We start from the raw sequence: 26,137 nt of genomic DNA on the forward strand, positions 1-26,137 counted from the left end.
GAGGAGTTGGACGAAGAGTAGGGTTGGGTAGAAGTGCTTCCCAGCTGGGGTTCATGCTTCCCATGTGGGGAAGGCAGGAGAAAAAGAATTGTGCTCCATGCTCCCACGGGGGAGAGCAATACACGGGCATCTTCCCTCCAGCTCAGGGCAAGCGTCCTGTGTCCGCTTTCAGGCCAAGTGTAGTATGTCAGGTTTTAATGCCTAGCTCTGCACCCCCATCCCTTCCCCAAGGGGACTTGCTTTGATCCAGCTTGAATCCATAAGAAAAGCTGGGGTGGGAGTTGGGGACAAGTGAGGACAGTGGGTGAGGAAATGGGTGAGGATCTTCTGTAGGGAGAATCTTGGCTCTTAGAACCTAGCCCCATGGTGTCCTAGTAAATGTTTGACGACTGCTCTCTGAAAGAAAGGAAGAAAGGGGCCCTGATTTGCAGCACTTGTAGATTTCCGTGACATAAATAGTCCCATTATCATGCATTTAATGACAACAACATGACATCACTGAACACGAAGCTAGGACGTTGTACATCACTGTACGTCTTTCCCACCATACAGCTACAATAGATGCAGCAACCTCATGGCTTAGAGAGTAGTAACCTGTACTAGCATAATTAGAAAGTGATGAGTTTTGAGTATTTGTTACCCTTACTTTTAATTTAATTTAGCTTTCTATGGCTGTCTTTAGCAGTCAGCAGGCAAAATTTCTGAAAAGTTAGCACTCACTCAGCTCTCAGGAGCAAGGTTGAGCCAGCACCCCACTGTCCCACCTCTCAAAAAACCCCTCCGAACTTTGAATAAAAAATTTCAGGGGCTTCCCTGGTGGCGCAGTGGTTGGGAGTCCGCCTGCCGATGCAGGGGACACGGGTTCGTGCCCCGATCCGGGAAGATTCCACATGCCGCGGAGCGGCTGGGCCCGTGAGCCGTGGCCGCTGAGCCTGGGCGTCCGGAGCCTGTGCTCCGCAACGGGAGAGACCACAACAGTGAGAGCCCCGCATACTACAAAAACAAAAACAAACAAATAAACAAAAAATTTCAGTCTGTAAACAAACTGCCGTACATCTATAGAGAAGAACATCACTCAGGAATAACCGGGTATGAACTACTGATACACCAAAATCGCAAATGACTCTCGTAGGCATTATGCCACATCTAAGAAGCCTGTATTAAAGGTTACATAATGTATGACCCCACTTTTCTGAGAGACTTGAAAGATAAAACTGTCATGATGGAGAACAGATCAGTGGTTGCTAGGGGTTAGGGGTGGCAGGAGGGTGTGACAATAAAGGGGTAGCATGAGACAGTTTTTTGGTGTGATGGAACTGTTTCTATGTCCTGATTTGGTAGCGTTTACATGAATCTATACATGTGTTAAAATTCATAGAACTATATAAAAAAGTCAATCTGTATGATAATTTTAAAAAAAGAAAGAAAAGCCAGCATATTGTTAAAAACAATAACAACAACAACAAACAGAGTTTCAGTCTGAATTGGGCAAGTTATTTTGGGCCTCCTTAGAATCTGCTGTGAAATGAAAGGTCTAGTCAGGAGCTGCAGGTGCCAATGTCTGTGAGGGGGACAGTGGATAATGTAAATGGACCCAACAGGGAGAGGTGGGGACTGTGGAGAACTGGTGAGTTTCCACCTGCTTATATGGAACAGCTTCAACTTCTGTCTCAGATGATGGCTACCGTGATGGATTATGCACCTAATTTGTCTGATCTTTTGAATTTCAAGATAAGTGAGGACTCTGGATTTTTCAAAGGTAAAGTTTCCTTATTTGTAAGCACTACCAGAACCCAGCAAAACATGTCTGTGAGTCATAATCAGCTGAGGGGCTGCCAGTTTGCAACCACTGGATAGAATGCTCTGTACCATGCTTTTGAACTCTCTGGGCCAAGATTGTAAACCCTGATAAGCAGTTTCTTTGTCAAGAGATTGCATCAGAGATTTGAAGTAACTTTGAAGTTTCTTGCACTACTGAATGTAAAATTAAGCCCTGCTTTTCCCCATTTAAAAGTTGTGCAACTGAAGTACTGTTATTGTGGTTGTCAGAATCCATGCACGGGGAAGAGAACCCAGTGCTGACATGGACTCAAATGGCTCTTCTCCCCTCTTGGCAGCTGTGCAGGAGCACTTGGAAATGTGACATTTACTCTGTTACAGATACTAGCCTCTCATAAATGGGCCTGACTTCTCCGCACACATTACCAACTTCGTGATGATGACTGAGAATTGAGTTCATCTTTCATCCTCTTTGCCAGACCATGATTGACAGTGCTTGCATGCTTAGATTTACACTTGGCATGTAGCAGCAGAAGTCCATTATAAAGGGCTGTGAAATGGCACTGGGGTAGGGGACAGTATGCACCCAGAGCAGAAAGCTGGGGAATGGAGCGCAGACATGAGTAGGACAGATGAGCTCATGAGCTGGAGGGCCTGGTCTCCAGGGGCTGGAAGGACGGCACCCCTCCCCTACTGTACAACTGCATTACACACCAGCATTGCACACTAAGGGAAGAGATCTGTTTGGGAGTCGGTGGAGGCAGGTCTAGGGCTGGGAGGGGACTGGAAAGGGGCTTGCCTAAAGGTGCTTTAATACTCAGGGTTGCATCCCCAAGAAGCCCAGACCCAGGCTGAAGGAGGGTAATAGGAAGAAATCTGTAGATTCAAGAGTCTCACTCCTGGGGCCTCAGAGCCCATGAAAGGAAGTTGGACTTTTTCTTGCTAGTGAACTGTGGCAACCAGAGCTTTTGCCCAACAGGGGTTCCCTTCCTTGCTTCATGTGACAATCAAAACTTGTTTTTCAGAGAGAACCTACTCCGTGTAGTTTGAGAAGAAAAGTGACCTCTCTTCCTTCCAGAAAAGGGCATATAACCAGGCCCCACTAATCAGAGCACCCATTCCCCTTGCTTCATGATCAGTTCAGGGATGGACTTGTGATTCCAGCTGGTATAATTTGAGTTCTTCCTGGTACTTGTACTATAGCTAAACAGAAAGAGGGACTTTTCTCTGTGAGTATTAGCTGTAAGAATGATATAACCTAGAGCATCTTGCCACCATATGGAAGAGTCTCTGAAAGGAACATTTAAATGATAAGTGCATTTAAATGGTCTTGATGCTATTGATGGTCCTGGATACAGTCCTACCTGAAGTCCACCTCAGAACTTTATAGTTACATGCGTCCATTTCTTGCTTCTGTCCTTTCTTCACCCTTCTTTTTCTTTTATCTTAAGTTAGTTTGTGCTCAGTTTCTGTCATTTGCAACCCAAAAGTCCTGATTACTGTATCTCCTTACATATGTGATGAATGCTAAACAGGTTGATGCCACACATTGAATATATTAATAGTAAATTAAATCTTATATGAATATAAGATCTAGTTCATTTATTCAGCTAATGTATACTATGTGCCAAAACGATGCTAGATACTAGGAATCATATTATGAGCAAGACAGACAATATGGTATTAGGTATTTTGTGACTACAACATTCAAATAATTCCCTCAACAATTGCCTACTATATGCCAGGATAATGCTGTGATACAAGAGGGAGCAAGACAGATATGGTTCCTTTCCTCATGAAATGTAACATTCTGCCTCAGTTTCCTCATCTGTACAACGGATATAATACTTGTTCCTACTTCCCAAAGTTGTTGTGATGAAATGAGATATGTAAAATGCTTAGAATAATGTCTGGCACGTGGCCAGTGCCCAGTAAATGGTAGATTGCAGTTTCTAGTACTGAACTTTTTGGATATTCAAGGGTCCTTCTTTTTTTTAAAGTTTGTTTTCTTTTCTACTGCAGCAAGAAGTAGGTTTTTTTTTTTTTTTTTTTTTTTTTGTGTGTGTGTGTGTGTGTGTGTGGTATGCGGGTCTCTCACTGTTGTGGCCTCTCCCGTTGCGGAGCACAGGCTCCGGACGCGCAGGCTCAGCGGCCATGGCTCACGGGCCCAGCCGCTCCGCAGCATTTGGGATCTTCCCGCACCGGGGCACAAACCCGTGTCCCCTGCATCAGCAGGCGGATTCTCAACGACTGCGCCACCAGGGAAGTCCAAAAAGTAGTTTTGGGGGTCAGATAGAACTGGTTCGTATCCTGCTTTTTCTAAGGAAGCTAATGAAAAGACTTTGGGCAAAACAATTTCTCTGAATCTCAATTTTACTCATCTGTAAAATGTGAAGTGGAATAATAATACCTTTCTTGAGAAGCCACATAGCAGGCAGTGAATTATTATTATTATTAATCCATCCACAAAATATAATGAAAATATCACTGGAGAAAAATTATCTCAGAGGAAGTAGTAATTAATAACTATTATTATTTTTGTAAATAGCATTTAGAATCACTACTTAATACAGTTCTCATACTTTTCACCAAAATACTTCTGGGAACAGAGGAGGGAAAATTATCCTGAGGGTGGGAGTCTGGGGGAAGGCAATGGCCCAAAGTGGCCTCCTGCAAATGAGAAATCAATTTGTCTAAACTTATGAAGTTTTTTTTTTTTTTTTTGCATTCCAGTCTGTGGTCAATTCAAGCCTGTTTTAACGTGAAGATGTTTTGAATTACCTACCAGTTAAATTGCTTCCAGCCCTCCCCTCCCTACCTGACAGGTCAGTAGTAAATGGCTGGTTTATCCTGTGGCTTCATATGCCCCCCACCCCCTAAGTCCCATCCCTATATACCATTCATTACCACCCAGTGGAGATCTGCACCACCACTTTGAGACGCGCAGCCTCAGAGCATTCTGAGTGACAGTGGGCTTGGAAGTGATGTCCTACTCAATGCTGTGTCACAAAGTAGTGCCCCCCCAAGACCCCCATAGCACAAAAGTGGAAACACGGGTGAGTGGGCCCAGGTCAGCCCTTCCCTGATTAATTTGGTAAATTTGTGCCAGAGGCAACATATACCATGTAATTCTGTCACCAAGATGGAGAGAAGGCAGTATAGAGATGTGGAAAAGTACATCGGTCAGGCCAATAAATCCCTAAGGAATATCCACCTCCACTAGGCTGTCCCCGAAAGATGCTGGCAAAGGCAGACCCAGACACCACAAACCAAGCCTGAGAGTCAGCAGACGAAATAGGGACAAGAGAGAGAGGAAGGAAGGCAGGTTGGTCATCGAGAGTGAATTGCATGCATTGTGGGAATAGGGGTGATGAAACACTTTAGAATTGGGCACACCACAGTCTTTTAATACGATCAGGATGAGACGTATGAGCATTGACTTTGCTGGAGTTGACCTGGAGCTGGCTGCATGGGCCATATGGTTTCCCTGACCCATAAAAGTCACTAAGTGAGGAAGTAATTTATTGCTAGAGATCACTGTCTGCACCAGAATATCCTGGTGTGTTCGGTTCATTGTTTCCTTAATAAGGGAATGGGGACAGGAGCAGGCTGGGAGGGGGCGGGGGAGTGGAGAGAAGTGCTTTGCGTTGTTTCTAACAGTTAGACCGGGTTGGTGGGGGGGAAGAGGAAGATTGGGAAGACTGATGCTTCTGCCACTAGGTTCATAGGGGTCTTTCCTGCCTGGCAGCTCAGTGGATTGTGGAAGAGAGAGAGCTGGGAACAATGAAGAGGAAAAAGGGGTCAGGAACTTCAAATGCTTAACTTAGGATTTGCACAGTTTGAAGAGAGGGCATTTCATAAATGGCAGATCATTCAGGAGCCCGGGGAAAGGGGCCAATGGGTTCTAATGAATTGGTGCCATAAAGGAGAGGACTGTTTCCTCCCTACACACTGCACACGGAGAGCCATCAAAACAATAGCTGCTGATAACCTTTCAGTGGAAGCTGGAATTCCGACCGTGATTCCTTTGCTAGGGTAGTTGCCCTGCTTAACAAGGAGCTTCATACAAAGGCCCTGGAGCTGAGTTGGAAAACCAGGCAGCAGGCAGCCCTGAAAATTTGCTGGTACACTTGAAAGTCTTTTATTTCTTCTTCTTCTTTTTTAATAGCCCCAGGCTTCTCAGCAGCAATTATTTCAGTGATTGCGTCCTGGGTTCCTTACCTCAGTCTTATCTGAAGATGTTATCGTATGAACTTGAAATAGGAACGCTCCAACTCCTTGTCTGATCTGCTTCTGCTTTTTAGTCTCGAAACACATGTACTGACAACTCAGAACATTTCTGACTTTCTGTTTTTCAGGCTGTGTGAAAACAGATTCTACTGAATTCCTAGCTGGTTATTAAAAAAGCTCTCTCAGAGTATTCCTGACTAGGCCTGGTAATTTTAGCTATCACATGGGCTAAATGAACCCTGGGGTCATTTGTCAGCCTTTTAGAAGTAGGATTGTAAGAGTTAGGCCTAGTTAAAATGTGTCCAAATACTACCTCGGAAGGAATATTTCACCTGGGCCTTTTAACCCACACAGCCCATAGGGCCTCTGTCTCCTCTCAGATTGAATCACACCAGCCACATTCTCCTAGGCCCCTGCCCGTGGATCTTTCCAGCTTCAGGTAATTAAAGAACTAGGTATCATGTGGAAGGGTTTGTATCTGGCAAGGAGGAGATAGAAATCTGGAGGAGAATACAAACTCCAGTCGTGACCTTAAATGGCAATCATTTGTCCTCTGAGGGTGGTCTGGGGAGGACGAACTCAGACGAGAGAGAAGAGAGAGAGGGAGAGAGAGAGAGAGAGAGAGAGAGAGAGAGAGGAGAGAGAGATATGTGTGGGTGTGCTCTGTCCTGTGTGCCTGTTTTAGCTTTTGCAATGTTTTAGCTTCCCAGTGAAATTGTTTCGCCATATGATAAGATCAGGGACTGTGGAGTCAAGTGACCCAGGTTTAAATTCCAGCTATATTACTATCTAGCTGTGTGACTTTGCACAAGTTTCTTAACCTCTCTGAGCCTTAGTTTCCCAAGCAGAAAAGCAGGGGTCTTAATACTTTCCTTGAATGGGTTGTTGTGAAGATCAATATCTGGGGCATGCCTGGGAAGAATCTTGCATCATGCGTGGTCCAACAGAGGGGTTCCCTCTTTTTTTCCATAATTACAAGAGGCATCGAGGTCCCACTCATTTCATCTATCATCCCTCAACTCAAAATCATGTCCCTGAAACTTTCTTCTCCTAACGTCGTTCTTTCTGTGGGTAAATTTTCAGAGGTTTCATTAATAAAACAAATATAGTCTTTAGAAGGGATATCATCCATTAACACTTTAGCTTGAATTGGTTTAGGGACTAGCTAGATTGATGTTGACAAAGAAGGAGAAACAACAGAGAGGGCTATGGAAATAAAGTGATGGCTTTTTCAGGACAGGGAGCTCAGGGAAGCAGACAGTGGGGAGGGACTCAGGGAAGTGTTGAGTAGAGAGGGAGAAATTGAAAAAGAATCAAGAATCATGCGAAGATGGGAAGTGAGTAAAGAGGAGGCAATGATGGGCAGAGTGTGGCTATTAGCCCCAGAAAGGAGACACCATTCCTCCTGAGATACAGGGGAGGAGAGAAAGCATGGCAGGCTGAGAGAGAATCTAGGGAGACAGCAGGAGACTGGCAGAACCAGTTCAGTGGGTTAAATGGTGAAAGGTGAGACTTTGGATCCAAGTAGGCATAGATGTGTTCCTTGTCTGGGACACTAGCCATGCAATCTTGAGCAATCTATGTATTTCCACTGATACATCAGTTACTGCATCTATAAATGGGATATCTAATAGGAAGAGCTGACTCAGTGAAATACTACAGAGTGCCCAAAACATGCAGGCTCTCAATAGACGGCCCCCTGCATATCATTGCCATCTTCATCTTCATTGTCTTCTGACAGTGGGGACTCTGGGTAGCCTGGGACTTAGAGGAACCACCGTGGGATAGTAGTAGAAGGCTCAGTGGAAGTGAGATGGAATGGATTAATAATGGACCAAGTTCACGGTGCCCAGGGATATCCAGCGACATACCCAGCCCCAGGATCAGAACTAGAGAGCCAGAATCAGGTGAGGGGATCCAGGACGAGGGCCTTGCCTTCCGACCCAGCAGACTGTTACAGGAGACAGAGAACAAGTTGCTCATGTGGTCTGCACTGCCAACAGCTGCACAAGGGGAATGAAGAGGAGTTGAGTCCAGAGGGGTCCTAGTGATGGTGAAGAGCTGATGCCACAGTGGAGTGGAAGGATGCTGTCAAGAGGGAGAGGCCTCAGCTGGGCATTCAGTGGGGAAGCAGCCCAGAAATACTAATATGAAATGAGGCCATGATGCAGGGACAGTGAGGTCAGGAGGTCTGATGTGTTGTGAATAGGGGTGTTACAGTCTGGAGAATCCATGGATGCCCAGAAACAATATGGATTGCAGCTGTCCAAGAATGAAGAACTGCATCATGTGTAGGGTCAGTAGTCAAGAAAAACCATGAGGTGAGGAGATGGCCTTGCTAGACCTAGCAAGTCCACTAGGGAGAGGGATATGTTTTGGTGGGGGCCTGAGCTGAGATGTGCATATTGTGTTTGGCTTGCATATTGTTTTAAAAAAAAGACAGAGACAACATTTACTTATTGTTATGGGGAAAAATGTCTTGATTTCTAACTTCTGTAGAAAAATAGGATTTTTTGCTAATTCTGTATCTGTATTCCTGTATGTTATCACTTCACTGTACCCACTAGAAGGGGGTGTAATTTTTCAGTTTGCAATACCCCTCACCATTCCCTGTTAAATCTCCAACAGGTTAAGTGTCATTTGTTAACTTGTTCTTGAACTGTCCTTGGTTTCTCTCTGGTAGGGAAATATATTATGTGTATATAGAAATACGCACCTGGAGGCATTGAGTTCGTGACCTTGATTTGAAATGAGGGCTGAACCAATGAAGCTAGGCCTGGATCCTGTGCCAGAAAAGGGGCTCTAATTGCCCCAGGAGCTGTGAGCATAGTGGCGGGTAGAGAAGGGGCACAGGGAGACAGAAGTAGCGGGTCAGAAGGGACTGAAAGAGGGTGAAGGAATGTTACACAATGAGGAAGCCACTGTTCCTAGAGCTGGCTACTTGCTTGGGTCCCTTGAGAATCTTGTTCATTCAAAGTGGTTGTATCTAGCTTTGCCATGACGACTGAGCCAATGAGACTGATGGCTCTGTGGCAGATACTTCTGGTTACCTGTCCAGTGGGAGGGGTGTGAGATTCCCACCCATCTACTTCCTTGCTGGCAGAGCTCACCTTCTACTACAGAAGCTGAAAATGTCAGATTTTCCATTGTCCGATCTTCCTTGCAACTAAGGCTTGGGCACTGGGGATACGCTCAGAAACAGGAAAACACAGTGTATTTTCCTAGTGGATTTGTTAACTTGATGATAGCTTAAAGAGCACTTTCATATGAAGACAAACATGGATAATATTGGTATAGAGTATAAAATTCACAAGATAAAACAGGAGTCTTGAGACTTCTTCCAGGCAAAGATTCTAGGAGCTTGAGATATTATGCGATGTATGTAGTGTTTCTCTTTCTGTTGAGTGCAAGACATAAGACGATTCAAGTTAAATGGCAGTTGGAGGGACTAAGACACAAGGAAGGATTGTGTCTATTGTGATAATTAAAGGGATTCTAAACTGGAAGCACAACGGGACAACGGAATGTCAGAGCTTTGGATGTTTTCACAAGATGAGTATTGTGGTTTCAAATGCAGTTTTGCCTGGACTAGTTTTCTCAGCTTTCTGGGTCCTTGTCAATGCCTTGCCATTGTTTTGTATTTGTGAAAAATAATGATTTTTTTTTTCTTAGATGATGACTGCATTCCAGACCCTCCAATGTTCCTTTGATGATTTATCCTTTGTTTTAATTCATTGTGCTTCTCTAAGTGCTGCCCTGGCGTTTTTCTTTAAGTAGTTAATGGGAATGAAAGCAGAAAATTGCCAGGAGTCAGCCAAATGTTGAGATAGATTGTAAATACCTGAAAGTATTTAAGCATTTCCGATAGAAAGGATACTGTAAAATTTACATGCAAGGGCTCTGCATCAAAGCCCAAATCCTAGCTTTTCTTCCCACTTTGAGACTTAGACAAGGTCAGCACAAAGGATCTACTGTTTCCTCAGGCATTTACATCACCACTCTATCTTGTTATTCCTGACTTTTTGCCAGTCATATTGAGAATTTCTCCAGGGGAGCCAAACAGAATAACCAAACCAGCTTTGCCTCCTTGACAGAGAAGAATAGAAAGAAAAGGCTCTCTCCCAGAGACAGCCTTTTCTTTTTCTTCTTTATTTTAGCTGTGTGTTTTAACTTGACACTCTGCCTTTGACAACCCCAGGAGTCCAAGCTGATGAAAAGCTGAGTTAATTTTCTCTTCCACAGCTCAACCTCACATTATTATTATTATTTTTTAAACAGGAATTTTGGAGGTGCATTGGTTTAGGGAATGAGCTCATCAGACTTCTTCTCTGGGTTATAAACCCATACCCCTAGACTGAGGGCGTGGTTACTCCCTTTGGTTCTGTCAGCAGTGGCAGGCGTGGTGGATGACGATTGGAGAGAGTCAGGAGGGATGGGAAGGTCTGACAATTGCGTTCCAGGGGCATCTGCTCCCCCTTTGGGAGAAGGTTTATGTTGTGCCAGCTTGTTTCTCTGGGCTAGACCTGCTCTGTTCTGCTCCAGCAATTCTCTGCTTCAGCCTTCAGCCTCTGGGCAAACTAGACTGGTCCTTCTTCCATTACCCACTCATTCAGTCTTTCAACAAATTGATTAAGCACCTAATCATTGCTGTGCTGTTAGAAAGCTAACATTATGTGGACCTTCTATGCCCTTTCTCAAGAGGAGGAGTGGAGTGGAGTGGTTAAGAGCAGGGAGTCTGGGGATTCCCTGGTGGCGCAGTGGTTGACAGTCCGCCTGCCGATGCAGGGGACACGGGTTCGTGCCCCGGTCCGGGAAGATCCCACATGCCGCGGAGTGGCTGGGCCCGTGAGCCAATGGCCGCTGAGCCTGCGCGTCCGGAACCTGAGCTCCGCAACGGGAGAGGCCACTGCAGTGAGAGGTCCGCGTACCGCAAAAAAAAAAAAAAAAAAAAAAAAAAGAGCAGGGAGTCTGAAGCCCAGTTGCTTGGGGGCTTGGGGTTGAATCCTGGCTAGCTGAATGACCTTGGCCGAGTTCCTAAACCTCGGCAGGTCCTGGGTAATAACATCCCACCAGCTTCTTGTGAGGAGTGAATGAGGTATGGCATCCTCAGAGCTCAGCTGGTACCTGGGAGGACAAAGCAAGCCGGTAGATGGTCGTTGTTGGAATCCTTGTCATTGTCTCTGGTGTTTAGGAACTCACAAACATGGCAGCCCTCCCCTGGAGCTCTTCTCCTTTCTTGGGCATTTTCATGCCTTTTCTCCTTCCTGAGCTCTCCTTGGCCCACCTCAGTGATTCACCAAGTGAACACCTGCCATGAGCTCTGCACTGTGCTCAATGCTGCGGGTGACAAAAGACTGGGTGTCACCGGGTCTCCAAGGTGGTCTGCTTTTTGAGGGGAACTATATGCTGACACACACAAGCCCAGGCAGGACTCAGCATATGCTCATTTGTGTGCTAACCAGTGTTGGGGAGCTAGGGGGGGTTGGTGTGTTAGGAAGGGGGTGAAAAAGAGCTGGCTTCCCCCTGATTGGCCATAGAACCCTGGATACATCATTGTCCCTCTTGGGCCTCACTTTCCCCATCTGTAAAACCAGAGGGTTGGTCAACCGTTTTCCAACTTTTTAGACCAGGACCCACAGTAAGAAGTGTCCACAATTTTACATCGTGACCCTCAGGACTACATATATAACTGAATAACAAAATTTTGTAGAACAGTAATTACTCTTTCTATGTGAAATTCTCTGTTTTTCTATCTTTAAAAAATGCCAGGGCTTCCCTGGTGGCGCAGTGGTTGGGAATCCACCTGCCGATGCAGGGGACACGGGTTCGTGCCCCGGTCCGGGAGGATCCCGCGTGCCGCGGAGCGGCTGGGCCCGTGAGCCATGGCTGCTGAGCCTGCGTGTCCGGAGCCTGTGCTTCGCAAAGGGAGAGACCACAACAGTGAGAGGCCCGCCTACCACAAAAAAAAAAAAAAAAAAATGCCAGTCATAACCCTTTATGTTGACCTCCTGACCCCTTCATGGTTCAGTTTGAAAAACACTGGGGTTGATGACCCCCCAGGGGCCTTTCAGCCTGTACTTTCTGTAATTTTAGATCTACATGGGCTGTATGAATTTAGAGAAGAAGAAATAATTAATTTCCCAGGGTGATGACTGGCTAGAGCCCAGCTAGATCAATTTAAAAGAAATTATATGTATGGTTGGCTCCTTATACCAGCTTTCTGGAATTCAAGGACATGGTCTCAAGGAAGAGAAGAAGCTAATTGTGGCAATTCGTTTGCTGGCGTGGGGTGAGGCTGTGAAGAGTCACCGTGTGCACTGCTCGTCTGGACTGGGTTTTCATTTGTGGAAAGAGAAGAAGGAATCCTGTTATCCAAGTTTGCTCTTGCTCTCTAGAGTATGGGAATTCTGGAAGGAATCTACTCTCTTCAGGGAAAAAAAAAGCCAGCTTGTTTTAATCCCTAAATGGATACAGTCTTGTGAATTAGGGGACTTGAGAGAAACTACTTCCCTGCCTGTGTAAATGTTTGTTTTTCCCCTAATGTGTTTGTCCATTTGCTTGACTGCTCAAGAGATAGTCATCTAGAAATACAAGCTTCAGGAGAAACTTAAAAAGCAACTAGAACAAACAAAACCCAGCACCCAACCCCCCAGACCTGCGACCTTCCATGCCAATATCCTCAGCCTCTCTGTTTGTAGAGAAAACTCACATCCCAGTGGGCCCTTGGAGAGCATGCTCTGTACTGGGGCTTACGAACACCCAGGCATTTCAGTGGCACATCTTCACGTTGCCCTGAATCAAATAAATTAGAAGATGTCTTTCTCTTTCTCTCTCTTACGCGTGGCTTTCTCTGGCTTTTTGCATCTTAAGGAAACGTGTGGGACTTCCAGTGACTTCTTTCTGAGATCAAATGCCCCTTTTAACCTCTTGAGCCTTTCAATGTGCTTCCCTCAGTCTGGGCTGAAGCCTGATCAACACCTGCAGAGATGGGCCCTTTGGGAAAACGTCAGCCAGCAGCCTCATGGGTGAAGATTTTGACTGGAAGAAGTCAAGGCTGCTTTTCTGTCCTTCTTGTCCGTTGTCTGGCTTAGATTTTGGTTAGGAACACTGGGTTCTGAGTCAGTGGGTTGGGCAAGTTTCTGAACTCCCATGCCTCTATGAAATGAGGTTAATAATAGTATCACATTTATAGGATTACATTATATAATGCAAATCAGAGTGTTTAGAACCAAGTGGTAAGTTCCTCAATGAAGAGCAACCACTAATTTTATATACACATTATCCCAGAAAGAAGGTGCAAAATTCTAAGATGGAGATGGACTGAATGAGCTAAAGGAGGTACCACTTGCCTAAGGCCATATTGCAAGGCCAGGAAGTTGGAACCAAGATGTTGTCCGGCTCCTCTGATCCAGCCCATCCATCTAACTGGGGCGTGGGAGGGAGGCGGCACGTAGTCCTGGTGAAAAGGGGCCTAGAGTGGGGTCTTTAGGTAATGAGGACAGAGACACCAACCCTGCAGGGTTGCTAAAAGGATGAGCAAACCAGTGGATAAAGCATTTGATTGAAACTTGGCACATAGTAGGGGCTGGATAAACAGTGCCAATCATAATAGCCTTCTCTTCCCACAGCTGGGCCCTTTCCTCAGAGCTTTCTGAATTCAGAGCCTTCCTCTGAATTACCTTCAGGTAAGGAAATGGCAGTTTGCTTGAATACAATGGTCTTTTTAAGGCAGCTCAGATGTTTATCTTATTCCAATATTTACCCTATTGAATAGGATTTGGGGGTGGCTTATTTTTTATTGCTCTGGGGAGTGAGGTTTCACATGTTAAGTTGAATATCAACTTTTATGTGAAAAATGGATAAAAGAGAAAAACCCTCCTCTGACCCAGGGGAGAAAAAGGCTCTGGTAAAATCTGGCCTGGATTCTTCTCCACACACCACCTTGGGGACAAAGAGCCCAGGAGAATAGCTGAAAGGGGTTCGGATTGGTTCAAACATGTACAGAGGTTTAGCAGGAATCCTGTCCAGGCCTGCAACCAGGAGCATCTGGGAAGTTCTAGCATCTGATTGCCTATCAGCGATGGTGCCTTGTCCTGAGCCCAGAGTAGCTGCAGACTGAGCCAGAGGTCCCACCCTCCACTGCCAGGTGGCCCTAGGTCTGGCTAGCCTTCCTGTTTTATTTAGCCTATGTTAAATCCTACATCATTATTTTTTTCCATTTTGGCTGAAATAAACCCCCAGGAAATAGGACTTATGATAACAGCTTCTTCAAAGAAGCTGAACAATGGCCAAATTAGCCTACACTGTGGGTGTAGTATATGTTCAGCTGTCAATACTTCTCCTTGGAACAGAAGACTTTACAGTATCCTTCAGAACCGCCACCAAAAGTTTTCCCTTCAGGTAAGACGCAAGACAGTAGGTGTGTATTCAGAATATCCAAAAGTTTCGAGCGTTTCTTCTTTGCCTGCAATGTCAAGCACTGGATATATTTTTGCTCAGTTAATCCTCTCTCTCAATAACTATAAAATAGGGTTTTACAGATGAATTAACAGGCATAGCAAAGTTAGGTCACTTCAGGATTAAATTAGCTAGTGAGTGACAAAGCCAGGGTTTGAAAGTGTGTCTGCATAACTCTCAGAACAATAGTCCTCTTGGGGCAGTTCTTGGAAACTAAGCATCCGTGGGTATGTAGAGGCGGTGGGTTTTATTTCCCTCAGTAAGCTTCCATCCGGTTAGAGGGACGGGACTGGCTAGATGAGGTGAGAAGAGAAAAATATTGCTTGTAAGATTAGGATTTAGATGCCAGCACGTGTTGTCTATATGGTACAAACTAAAATCCTTTAGATTTCCAAGATGCTGGGAGGTGGGGAGGATACTTGGCCACTTCCACCCGACCTGAGAAATTTCATTTGTCCTCTTTAGTGGATGAGGGAACCATGCACAAAGGGTCATCACAAGAAAAAGAGTTCTCATCACAAGGAAAAAATATATATATTTTTCTATTTCTTTAATTTTGTATCTAAATGAGATGATGGCTGTTCCCTAAACTTATTGTGGTCATCATTTCATGATGTATATCTCAATAAGAATGGGAGAAAAAGAAACCAATAAGGAAAATACACATCCAATGGAAAAATGGGCAAATAATAGGAACAGAAGAAAAAAAGGCTCTTACCTTTGATTCAGAATCTAGCAAGGGAGAAATACTGTTTCTCAAGTGAGAGGTGCTATAAGCAGGAACAGGTACAGAGGAATCACATCAACTGTGTGTTAGTTTCTGAAGTTAGCAAAAACCAACTGAGTAAAAATTGCCCTTACTAGATCCCTTAAATCCCCTATGTATAGTATAATGATTTTGTGTATACAAACCTTTACCTTTTGGTGTTTAAGAAGCACTGGGACAGATTAAATGCCTACCTGCAGAGACCTGTAAATTCAACTGATTCTTTCCTTAAAGGTAATGGAGGGATCTAGGCCCGTTTGGGGCCTGTTGGGTTGGAGGTGCCCCAAGACCTCTGGCTGGAGCTGTCCAGCACAGAACTGTGAACACAGACACAAGCTTAGCTCAGAACTGGGGAGAGAGAGGCTGGACATGCAGTAAGAATCAGCGCTCCTGTGTGTAGAAGGGCCTAGTCAGGGAGTGAGGAGACATGGCATCTTTTGCTCAGTCCTGTGGTGAGAGCTTCCTGTGAACTTGTCTCTAAGGTGCGAATGACCTCATCAATATCCTTCCGCCTCTGAGAACAGAGATGCTGGGCACTCCTGGGTGTCTGGCCCAAAGCAGGAGGCTCTGAAAGGGCAGATAAATGACCATGGAAGATACTACTTGACCACTTTTCACTGAAGTGACCATATGTCGTCTACCCAGGGATTGGAGACCTTGGAGGGCTGGAGTTAGGAGTGAGGGTAAGGAGAAGGGAGACACACCAGGGCTGCCCCAGCTGACTGTGTTATGTGGCCTTCTTCAGGCTCCCAGGAACTGAAGTGGTGGACTCTCAAACTTTACTGGCCATAAAAATTATCTGGAGAGTTTATTAAACTTCATAATCATGGACCTTTTCCTCAAAGACTTTGAATCTGCATTAGTTTAGCTTAAGGTCCTGGAAGCTGTATTTTAATCAACACTCCAAGTGCTACTAATGCAGGATTCACGGTAGCTTAAAGGTACACAGAGTATAGACATATATTTTAAAATATAAGGAAGATAAAGGTAAGACAATCCTTTGAGAAACATTGACAGTCCAAAGGATGGAAACTACCTGTGTGGATGTTTAGTAATGGTTGTGGCTTTGTTGAAAGTCGATCTGGCATTTGCCTTCACCATGCACTGAGAAACCTTAACAGAAATTGTACAAGAGACTCATTGTCATATTTGCTGAAGGGCTACTGGGGAGGACCCAGGCCGCCACATCACAGGGCTTGCCCTCTGGGGATCCATGGAGCAGCGTTCTTGTGTCCCAGTGCTGGGAGACCCGTGCTTCTCCTCACTAACTGGTTTGCTCTTGTCTGATGGAATATGGGAATCTCCTAACTGATCGATTGGGTTTCCTCGTGTGTTTTTCTCTGGGAATCATGGCTAAATTGGTGGCTCAGCCCAGCAACTATGGTTTGCACTGTGTAACAATCACTACCTCCAACTCCCAGGCTTAGTGTTAACCTCTTACCTTTTGTTTTCCCTTCATGCTTTGGTACTATTTAAAAAAAATTTTTTTTTTGAGGTAAAATTCATGTAACATAAAATTCACCATTTTAGCCATTTTAAAGCATACCACTCAGTGGCTTTTAGTACATTCACAATGTTATGCAACCATCACCACTATCTAATTCCATAGTATTTTTGTCACCCTAAAAAGAAAACCCCTTACCCATTAAGCAGTCACTTCCCATGTCTCCTCCCCACAGGCCTTGGTGACTGCTGATCTACTTACTCTCTCTGTGGATTTTCTTATTCTGGACATTTCCTATAAATGGAATCATATGATAAGTGGCCATTTATGCATGACTTCCTTCACTTAGCAAAATGCTTTCAAGGTTCACCCATGTTTTGGTATATATCCATAATTCATTCCTTTTATGGCTGAATAATATTCCATTTTAATAGATATACCAAATTTTGTTTATCCATTCATCAGATGGGTTGTTCCATGACTTTTATTTTTATTTTTATTTTTATTTTTTTTTTGCGGTATGCGGGCCTCTCACTGTTGTGGCCTCTCCCGTTGCGGAGCACAGGCTCCGGACGCGCAGGCTCAGCGGCCATGGCTCACGGGCTTAGCTGCTCCGCGGTATGTGGGATCTTCCCGGACCAGGGCACGAACCCGTGTCTCCTGCATCGGCAGGCGGACTCTCAACCACTGCGCCACCAGGGAAGCCCTGTTCCATGACTTTTAAAAAGTTTATTTTTTGTATTGTAATAGCTTTTAGCCACCTCAAATTCTTTTTTTTAAAACATCTTTATTGGAGTATAACTGTTTTACAATGGTGTGTTAGTTTCTGCTTTACAACAAAGTGAATCAGTTATACATGTACATATGTTCCCATATCTCTTCCCTCTTGCGTCTCCCTCCCTCCCACCCTCCCTATCCCGCCCCTCCAGGTGGTCACAAAGCACCGAGCTGATCTCCCTGTGCCATGCGGCTGCTTCCCACTAGCTATCCACCCTACGTTTGGTAGTGTATATATGTCCATGCCACTCTCTCACTTTGTCACAGCTTACCCTTCCCCCTCCCCAGATCCTCAAGTCCATGCTCTAGTAGGTCTGTGTTTTATTCCCGTCCTACCCCTAGTCTCTTCATGACATTTTTTTTCTTAGATTCCATATATATGTGTTAGCATATGGTATTTGTTTTTCTCCTTCTGACTTACTTCACTCTGTATGACAGACTCCAGGTCTATCCACCTCATTATAAATAACTCAGTTTCATTTCTTTTTATGGCTGAATAATATTCCATTGTATATATGTGCCACATCTTCTTTATCCATTCATCTGTTGATGGACACTTAGGTTGCTTCCATGTCCTAGCTATTGTAAATAGAGCTGCAATGAACATTTTGGTACATGACTCTTTTTGAATTATGGTTTTCTCAGGGTATATGCCCAGTAGTGGGATTGCTGGATCGTATGGTAGTTCTATTGGTAGTTTTTTAAGGAAACTCCATACTGTTCTCCATAGTGGCTATATCAGTTTACATTCCCACCAACAGTGCAAGAGGGTTCCCTTTTCTCCACACCCTCTCCAGCATTTATTGTTTGTAGAGTTTTTGATGATGGCCAATCTGACCTGTGTGAGATGATATCTCATTGTAGTTTTGATTTGCATTTCTCTAATGATTAATGATGTTGAGCATTCTTTCATGTATGTTTTGGCAATCTGTATACCTTCTTTGGAGAAATGTCTATTTAGGTCTTCAGCCCAGTTTTGTATTGGGTTGTTTGTTTTTTTGTTATTGAGCTGCATGTGTTGCTTGTAAATTTTGGAGATTAATCCTTTGTCAGTTGCTTCATTTGCAACTATCTTCTCCCATTCTGAGGGTTGTCTTTTGGTCTTGTTGATGGTATCCTTTGCTGTGCAAAAGCTTTTAAGTTTCTTTAGGTCCCATTTGTTTATTTTTGTTTTTATTTCCATTTCTCTAGGAGGAGGGTCAAAAAGGATCTTGCTGTGATTTATGTCATAGAGTGTTCTGCCTATATTTTCCTCTAAGAGTTTGATAGTGTCTGGCCTTACATTTAGGTCTTTAGAAACACAGAAAGAAAAAACCTACAAGAACAAACCCGAAACAATTAAGTAAATGGTAATAGGAATATACATATCGATAACTACCTTAAATGTAAATGGATTAAATGCTCCCACCAAAAGACACAGACTGGCTGAATGGAATCAAAAACAAGACCCATATATATGCTGTCTACAAGAGACCCACTTCATACCTAGGGACACATAAAGACTGAATGTGAGGGGATGGAAAAAGATATTCCATGCGAATGGAAATCAGAAGAAAGCTGGAGTAGCAATTCTCATATCAGACAAAATAGACTTTAAAATAAAAACTATTACAAGAGACAAAGAAGGACACTACATAATGATCAAGGGCTCGATCCATGAAGAAGATATAACAATTGTAAATATTTATGCACCCAACATAGGATACATAAGGCAAATACTAACAGCCATAAAAGGGGAAATTGACTGTAACACAATCATAGTAGGGGACTTTAACACCCCACTTTCACCAATGGACAGATCATCCAAAATGAAAATAAATAAGGAAACTCAAATTCTTTTTGTAATAAGGCAGAACATAAATAGACATTTGAAATTCATCTATATGTCTACACATGTATAGCATCATATATGATTCTGTACAATGATCAATAAAAATAAAATATTGTCTTCATTTCTAAGCTTAGTTAATAAACTGTGGTTTCTAATTATTCAGAAAAGTACTACTCTATCATATGGACCCAGTTCTGAGCCTCTCCTGGGTCTCCACATCTCACCCAGAGGTCAAGGCAGTTTGTGGATGGGATTCACTTGTCCTGGTGATAACTGCCACCTGAGCCACTATTGCTCACCAGCAAGGACACCTCTTCCTCCTCAGAGACAGGAGCAAGAAAAGGGAGCTGGATTGGACAGCTCTTCCCAAGGCCATTTTGCTTTTTACAATGATGGATAGGTTTCAATTAAAATGACGTCCTGGGCTCTTAAGATGACTGCATAGTGTGTGGAGGAGGGTGAGTCACCTGTGTGCATGTGAAGTGCCCATGGCTGTTTGGTAGAACTTGGGCTCCTGTGTCTGTTTTCTTCTGGGAGTGGGTTTAAGAGTGGGCAGCAGAGGCATCTTTGGAAATGAATGTGCTCCTTGCAGGATCCAAGATAACCTCCCTGTCTCTGCCCTCCCCCTTGTCCACATTCACAGAACAAAACCATGTGAAAACAACAGAGGAAAATGTGGCCAAACTTCAGCTGGGTATGTTCTTGGAGACCCAGTTCAGCGCAGTGCCCTGAACCAGACCTTGATGCTGGGAATGGGAACAGGATCAGGCAAGAATAGGCAGTGGTTGTCTTTAGGGCCGTGCCCAGTTCAGCCATACTCTGCCTGGTCAGTAGTTACAGTGGGCAGCTGAGGAGGCTGGGAGAGATTCTGCTTGGCTGTCCTGAGTGCTGCTGATGGCTGGAATGCCAAGAGAGTGTCAGGGTGCCAGGCTGGGCTCTGAAGCCAACCAACCAACCAACCAACTTTGGTGTCTGAAATCAATTCAAGACATTCAAGGATGGGCCAATTCCCTGTGGCTTTTCTTTGGGTGGGATGGGGAGTGAGTTTATCTTGTGGGGACAAATCCCTAACCTTTGAACTCTTACCAGAAAGGGTAACTGTGCAGTCCTGTGATGAGATCTCTCAGAGCCACTTTGTAGATGTAGAGTTCCAGGTTGACTGAACTGAGCAACTGGCTCGTGGGCGAGTTTCATGTTCTGATCATCTCTGGGACTGTCCTGCCTGGTCACAGGCACCTCCCCCCCTCAGCCCCACCCTCCAACTTTGTGAACAAAGTGGTGGTGGAAGAAGAGGGGCCGCTGACGCTGGGCAGATTGAGTTGGCTAGGTTTGGTCTCTGACCAAACAGGAGGTGACAGAACTTAGATTCTTTAGAGGTTTGACCTAGAACATGGATGTTTCAGATCTGGGTTGCAGATCTCATGAGAAGAGGCAAGTTGAGTTAAAAACCATTAGAAACAGCCACGTTCAAGTGCCAGAGGGCTCAAGAGTAAATGCCAAGTGTAAAGGGCCAGAAGCAGGCCTGAGTGTTGAAGTTCAGGGTCACAGAGCCAAGACTTGGAGCATTAGCAATCAGGTAGGGAACTGAGTGAGCATGTGTGCGTGCACACACACGTGGGCACGGGCACACGCACACATAGGGTGTTTGTGTATGAGCACATGTGTAGGCTGAATATGGTGTATATATGTGCATATAGGGTTTGTGTGTGCAGAGTCTTCTGGATGTGTTTCCCTGTTGAGACAGTGTGTAGATATGAATGTGAGTGGTGGGCCCCTAAGCACCTGTGTAGTCTTCGTTGTGTGAATTCACAGGCTGGCAGGTGTGCAACGATGACTGGGTTGTGGTTGGACTGCTTGTGAACTTGTGCCTCACGTAAAGTTGAGGTTGGGCTGGGCTCAGTACCTTGCCTTCTGAAGGATGCTGTTCTTAAAAGGCCACTGGGAGTAGAGAATCTGGGGTTGCATTTAGAACTTTCTAGGGTTACATTTACTAAAATTAACGGAGCAGGGAAATCTACTGAGGGAGGTAAGCAGAATTACTGGAGCCTTAATAATAAATGTGTGCTGACAGCGAAACATTTCTGCTTCAAACCTCTGACTACCATTTTCTAGTTCTAGCTTCTGTGTTCAGATGCTTTCAATGGGCTATAAATTCAAAGGCCACTCATAGGTTTAAACTGCATCTTCAGGGAGTTCCCTGGTGGTCCAGTGGTTAAGTCTCCGCACTTCCAATGCAGGGGGCACAGGTTCAATCCCTGGTGGGGGAACCAAGATCCCGAATGCCGCGTAGTGCAGCCAAAAATAAATAAATAAATAAATAAATAAATAAATAAATAAATTGCATCTTCAACTCTTGGTACCTCTGGTGGAAGGCACTTAGTGGCAGGGAAAGAGGGGAATCAGAGTCACCTTAGGGAGACGGGAGGCCCATGGAGCTGCAGGTGAACTCAGGTGGGAGTTACGGTGCTGAGTTCTGGATTGGGCTCCACCAGGGTATTGTCGGGAATGGATTCTCCAAGCCCCCTTCAAGTGTGGCAGTGTCAGGATTGCAGGTCAGTGGCTGCCCGTGGTTTCAGGCCAGAGGGAGCATTTCAGGCCTCCCTTTGAAGTGGCACTTGAGCTCCTTTTTCTACCATTTTAACAAGTGTAGCAATGCAGGTTTCTGGAAAAATGATCAACTGTTCATAGTAAACAGTTGGACAAGGCCCTTTATTTTCCAGACCAGTCAATACCCGATCACAAAATCAATAATTTTCCCTAAAGGTGTGTGTTTTCTGGTGTTTCAGGCTGGGTTAAAAGACATAATAAAATCCACTGGCACCTTCCATAGGCTGAATAGCTGCTGAACTACATATAGCGGGCTGTATACTCTGGGTTACTATTTACTCAACCCTCACAGCACCCTGTGAGGGAGGCAGGCACTCTCATCCCCCTTTTACAGGTGAGCAGCAGAGGCTCTGAGAGGTTAAGCCCTGGAAGTGGGCGTGCTTCACCCCTCTGCTAGTTTCTCTTCTCCTAGATTCCCAAGGTCTTGGTTAAAGAGCATCCCTTTCTTATTTAAAAATACGCTGATAGGAAGTGCACAGAGTTTTGAGGCAAATTCCCAACAGATTCCACGTAGTGACAAAGTCCAGTCCCTCTAACAGCAGGAAAAGCCATAGGCAAGAAGCAGTTCTGCCAGCCAAACCCGGAGCCGGCTTCCTGCATGTGTAGCTTCCTGGCAGCGGAGGGACAGAACCTTGGGTGGGGGCCATGTGGGATGCCCCCAGTGGGACCTTTGGTTTCTGGTCACATTAACACAGCTCTCTCAGGATCCACTGATGGTTGGGAGCATTGCATCCCTCCAACAAAGACCTTTCACACATTTATTAATGAATTATTAAGCATGATGTTTAGAGACATTTTCCTGTTAAAGAATGGTCCCCAAATCCTTGAAGAAGAATCAGCACCCCTCCTAACCTCCTTTCAAAATCTTCCTCCCCACCAGCGTAGCTGCAGGGTTCTGTGCTCGGAGACTGACGGAGGTGTCCTGTTTAGGCTGCCACTCTTTTGTTTTTCCCTCCACACAAGTTAATTTTCCCAGGGTCATGCGGCGGCAGTTCACTATGGACACAGCATTTTCCTGCAAGGTATTTTCTGAAACCACCAACAGCCTTTTGGTTTTCAGGCTCTTTATTTAAAAAAATTTGCATTACGAGCTCTTTGGGCCCCCTCATTTCCATACATGTTTGAAAGGGCAGGAGCTTGATGAAGGCGATGAGAAAAACGTGAATGAGTTGGCTGGCGGTGCCTGCTCTGCGGAGATGCCCACGACTTCTAAAAAGTAGCAATTTAACTTCCAGTTTCCTTGATATGTTCGTGTGCAGTTATGGAGTCCGGGAAAAGAACAAACGCTCTTCCTTTTTTCTTACCTTTGCTGCTATGATGGTTATTCGCTTTTGGTTGTCCAGAAGAGAATAAAGTTTTCTGTGGAATGGTTTCCCCCCACCCCCGCCCCGAGGTGGGGGAAATGGGACATTAACTAAGACACCCAGTAGGGAATGGAGTGGAATGTGTTCTAAGGAGCCAAAAATGCTTTGCAATGAGCACCGGATGGCATTTGGTGCAGCACCCTACAGGCAAGATTTCGTTGAGTTTATGATTCTGAAAAAGATGGATCAAAGTACAACTTTTTTTTTGGGAGCAAGATTTTTAATGCAACACACACAAAAAAACCTATATTTATTCTATCACTAACTTTTATCTAGGAATTATTTTGTATTTTGTATTTTTAAAATTGGGTGAAGTATACATAACATCAAATTTAGCATCTTAATCATTTTAAGTGTCCATTTCAGTGGCATGAGTACATTCATACTGTTGTGCAACCATCAGCACCATTGACTTCCAGAACTCTTTCCACTTTGCAAAACCAAAACTTTGAAAAGACAATTATGTTTAACCAATGATGTTTTATATTTGGAAATTAGGTTGGATCTATGATGTTTGCTGAGATCTGTTGAGAAAAGAATGTGTTTTGTGTTTCATACTGTAGACTCTAGGGTAATTACCAAGCCATAAGTATAACTCATTCCAAGTTTTAAAATGAAAAAAAAAAGAAAAGAAAAAAGGAGGCAAGGAATTATGCAGCCTTATGTTTAAAAAGAATATGAAAAATAAGATGAAAATGTAAATTTGAGTGGCATGAGGATTTATTTAGGCTTGTTGAACCTGACTTAAACTGGGGTCCATGTTTAGAATTGAATTAGAAACTTCAATTAGAATTCTAACTGAAAATTGCCTTGTCCTTTAATTACGAATATAGGTGACAAACCACAGCAACGTTAGCAGACCTATGACTGTCACCAGTAGAAATCACAGCCATTTTCATAGCACATTGACATTACTTCAGATATCTCAAAAAATGATTTACTTCACTATTTCAAAATTATGGCAGTTACTAGGCCAGCCCCTAGATTTTAAGTGCTTCAATATATAGTAATGTCTTGTCATCACTACATATTACTGTACAAAAACCATATTTTTACAACAACATTTCAGTGCAGTTGATTTCCTTTTAATCCTGGGTATTTTACATCAAGCTTTGAAAAACATTATTCTAAGAAGAGGTTCAGAGACTCCTCCAGCCTGCCCCAGGGTTCATGGCCCAAGAAAGCCAAGAACCTGGGGCTTCATCCCTTCTCTGCCACCAGCGAGACTGGAAGGACAGTGGGGGTGAAGGCACACACAGGGGCGGGGAGCACGGGAGCACCCTCCCCACCTCCATCCTCGGTACACACACTGCCGCTCACGTCAAGTGGTTTGGGGCAACTGACCCTCTCTGAGGCTCTGTGTTCCGGTTTCAAAAATAGCCATGACGATAGCAAAAACCTCGTTGTTTCTAGGAGGTCCAGCTGCATCTGAGCATGTCAAGTGCTCACAATGACTTCTGACTTGCCTTTCTTGCTAAGCTAAGCTGAGGGTAGTGGAAATGGACAGTAGGTCCCACTGTATGTTCAATCAAAAATAAAATTACCTTTGAGATCTATAAATTATTAAAACATGAATCTGTAAATTATTAAAACATGAAGCATGGGCTTTCCCTAGTTGCAGTGAGCAGGGGTGGGGGTGGGGGTGGGGGGAGTGGGGGGGCTACTCATTGCGGTGGCTTCTCTTGTTGTGAAGCACGGGGTGGAGGCATGTGGGATTCAGTAGTTGTGGCACGTGGGCTCAGTAGTTGTGGCACACGGGCTTAGTTGCTCTGTGGCACGTGGAAACTATTGTAATTGTGTGTTTAGAAGGAACAGAACCTGTCTTCATTCCTTTAATCTACATGTAGGCACCGTCCATCAACTCATCTACTGAAAGCCTCCTCTCTTTTTGTTGGTAACATGAACCATCTAGGCCAGTGGTTCTCAAAACGTGGTTTCTGGGCCAGGAGCACAGGCATCACCTGGGAGCTTGTGACGAATACACATTCTCTGGCCCTACCCCAGACCTGCTGAGCATCAGACAATATGGCAGTGGGGCCCTGCAATCTGTGTATACCAAGCCCCTCAGGTGATTCTAATACTCCTTAAAATGTGGGATCCTGTGCCTAAACCATCCTTCATCCTACGCCAGCTCTGGGAATGAATCAGATTGGAGGCATCTGGTCTCCATGGCTTGATTGACTCCTTGCTACTTGCTCTGGGTTGTACCTGCCGATGATCTCGGCTTTTGACCCATCTGGGCTTGCCTTGGCTTTTGGACCTTCCAGGTTTTTTGAACTCTATCTTTGGGACTGAATAAACCCTACTCTTAGACTGGTTTTCTTTATCATGGCTACAGGTAAAAGTGACCCTCATTATCTGGATTCCAGCAATGGAAGGGGAAGACGGGGAAGTAGGGGCGTGGGCAGGTGGGTTGGATAATGTGCTTAGAGCGATTAACTCATCCTCAGCTCACCGTGGTTTCACCTTTGCCCTAGGTGTTCATCAGCCTCCTCGCTGCTCCAGTCTACCTGTGTGAGGCAGGCTGTTTGCTGCTTGAAATTGACCGCAGTGGGAATATTTACACCATGGAAACCGCAAATGCTATATAGTTCAAGGTATTTTTTTCTTTGTTTATTCTAGAGACTCGGTTTATGAGCACACCTCTGAATGCATGATTTAAAACAACATTGATTTAAAACAGCATTGAAAAAAAAAAAAAAACAGCATTGGCACTTAACTAGTTCATGCGTACTTAGGAATGTCATTCAACCTCTCCGCTATCACTGTACAAAACTGAGGAAAACTTAGGTCTAGATAAAAGAGAATGGAAATTATCCATATTTCCACCACTAAACATAACCATGATTAATGTTTTGATGCGTTTCTTTCGTGTTGTGCAT

At 44.5% G+C, this 26,137-nt stretch overlaps 1 long non-coding RNA gene across 1 annotated transcript in view; it reads left to right on the forward strand.

Moving 5' to 3' along the window:
• The window catches only part of LOC136793705 (uncharacterized), a 194,971-nt gene extending 169,125 nt beyond the window's left edge, over positions 1 to 25,846 (forward strand). Inside the window, exon 3 of the long non-coding RNA XR_010839321.1 lies at positions 25,733 to 25,846. This is a non-coding gene — a long non-coding RNA (uncharacterized lncRNA). The remainder of the gene's footprint in view (positions 1 to 25,732) is intronic.
• The last annotated feature ends 291 nt before the right edge of the window (positions 25,847 to 26,137 follow it).

Source organism: Kogia breviceps, chromosome 2 (genome assembly GCF_026419965.1).
Source record: "Kogia breviceps isolate mKogBre1 chromosome 2, mKogBre1 haplotype 1, whole genome shotgun sequence".
Classification (NCBI taxonomy): Eukaryota; Metazoa; Chordata; class Mammalia; order Artiodactyla; family Physeteridae; genus Kogia; species Kogia breviceps.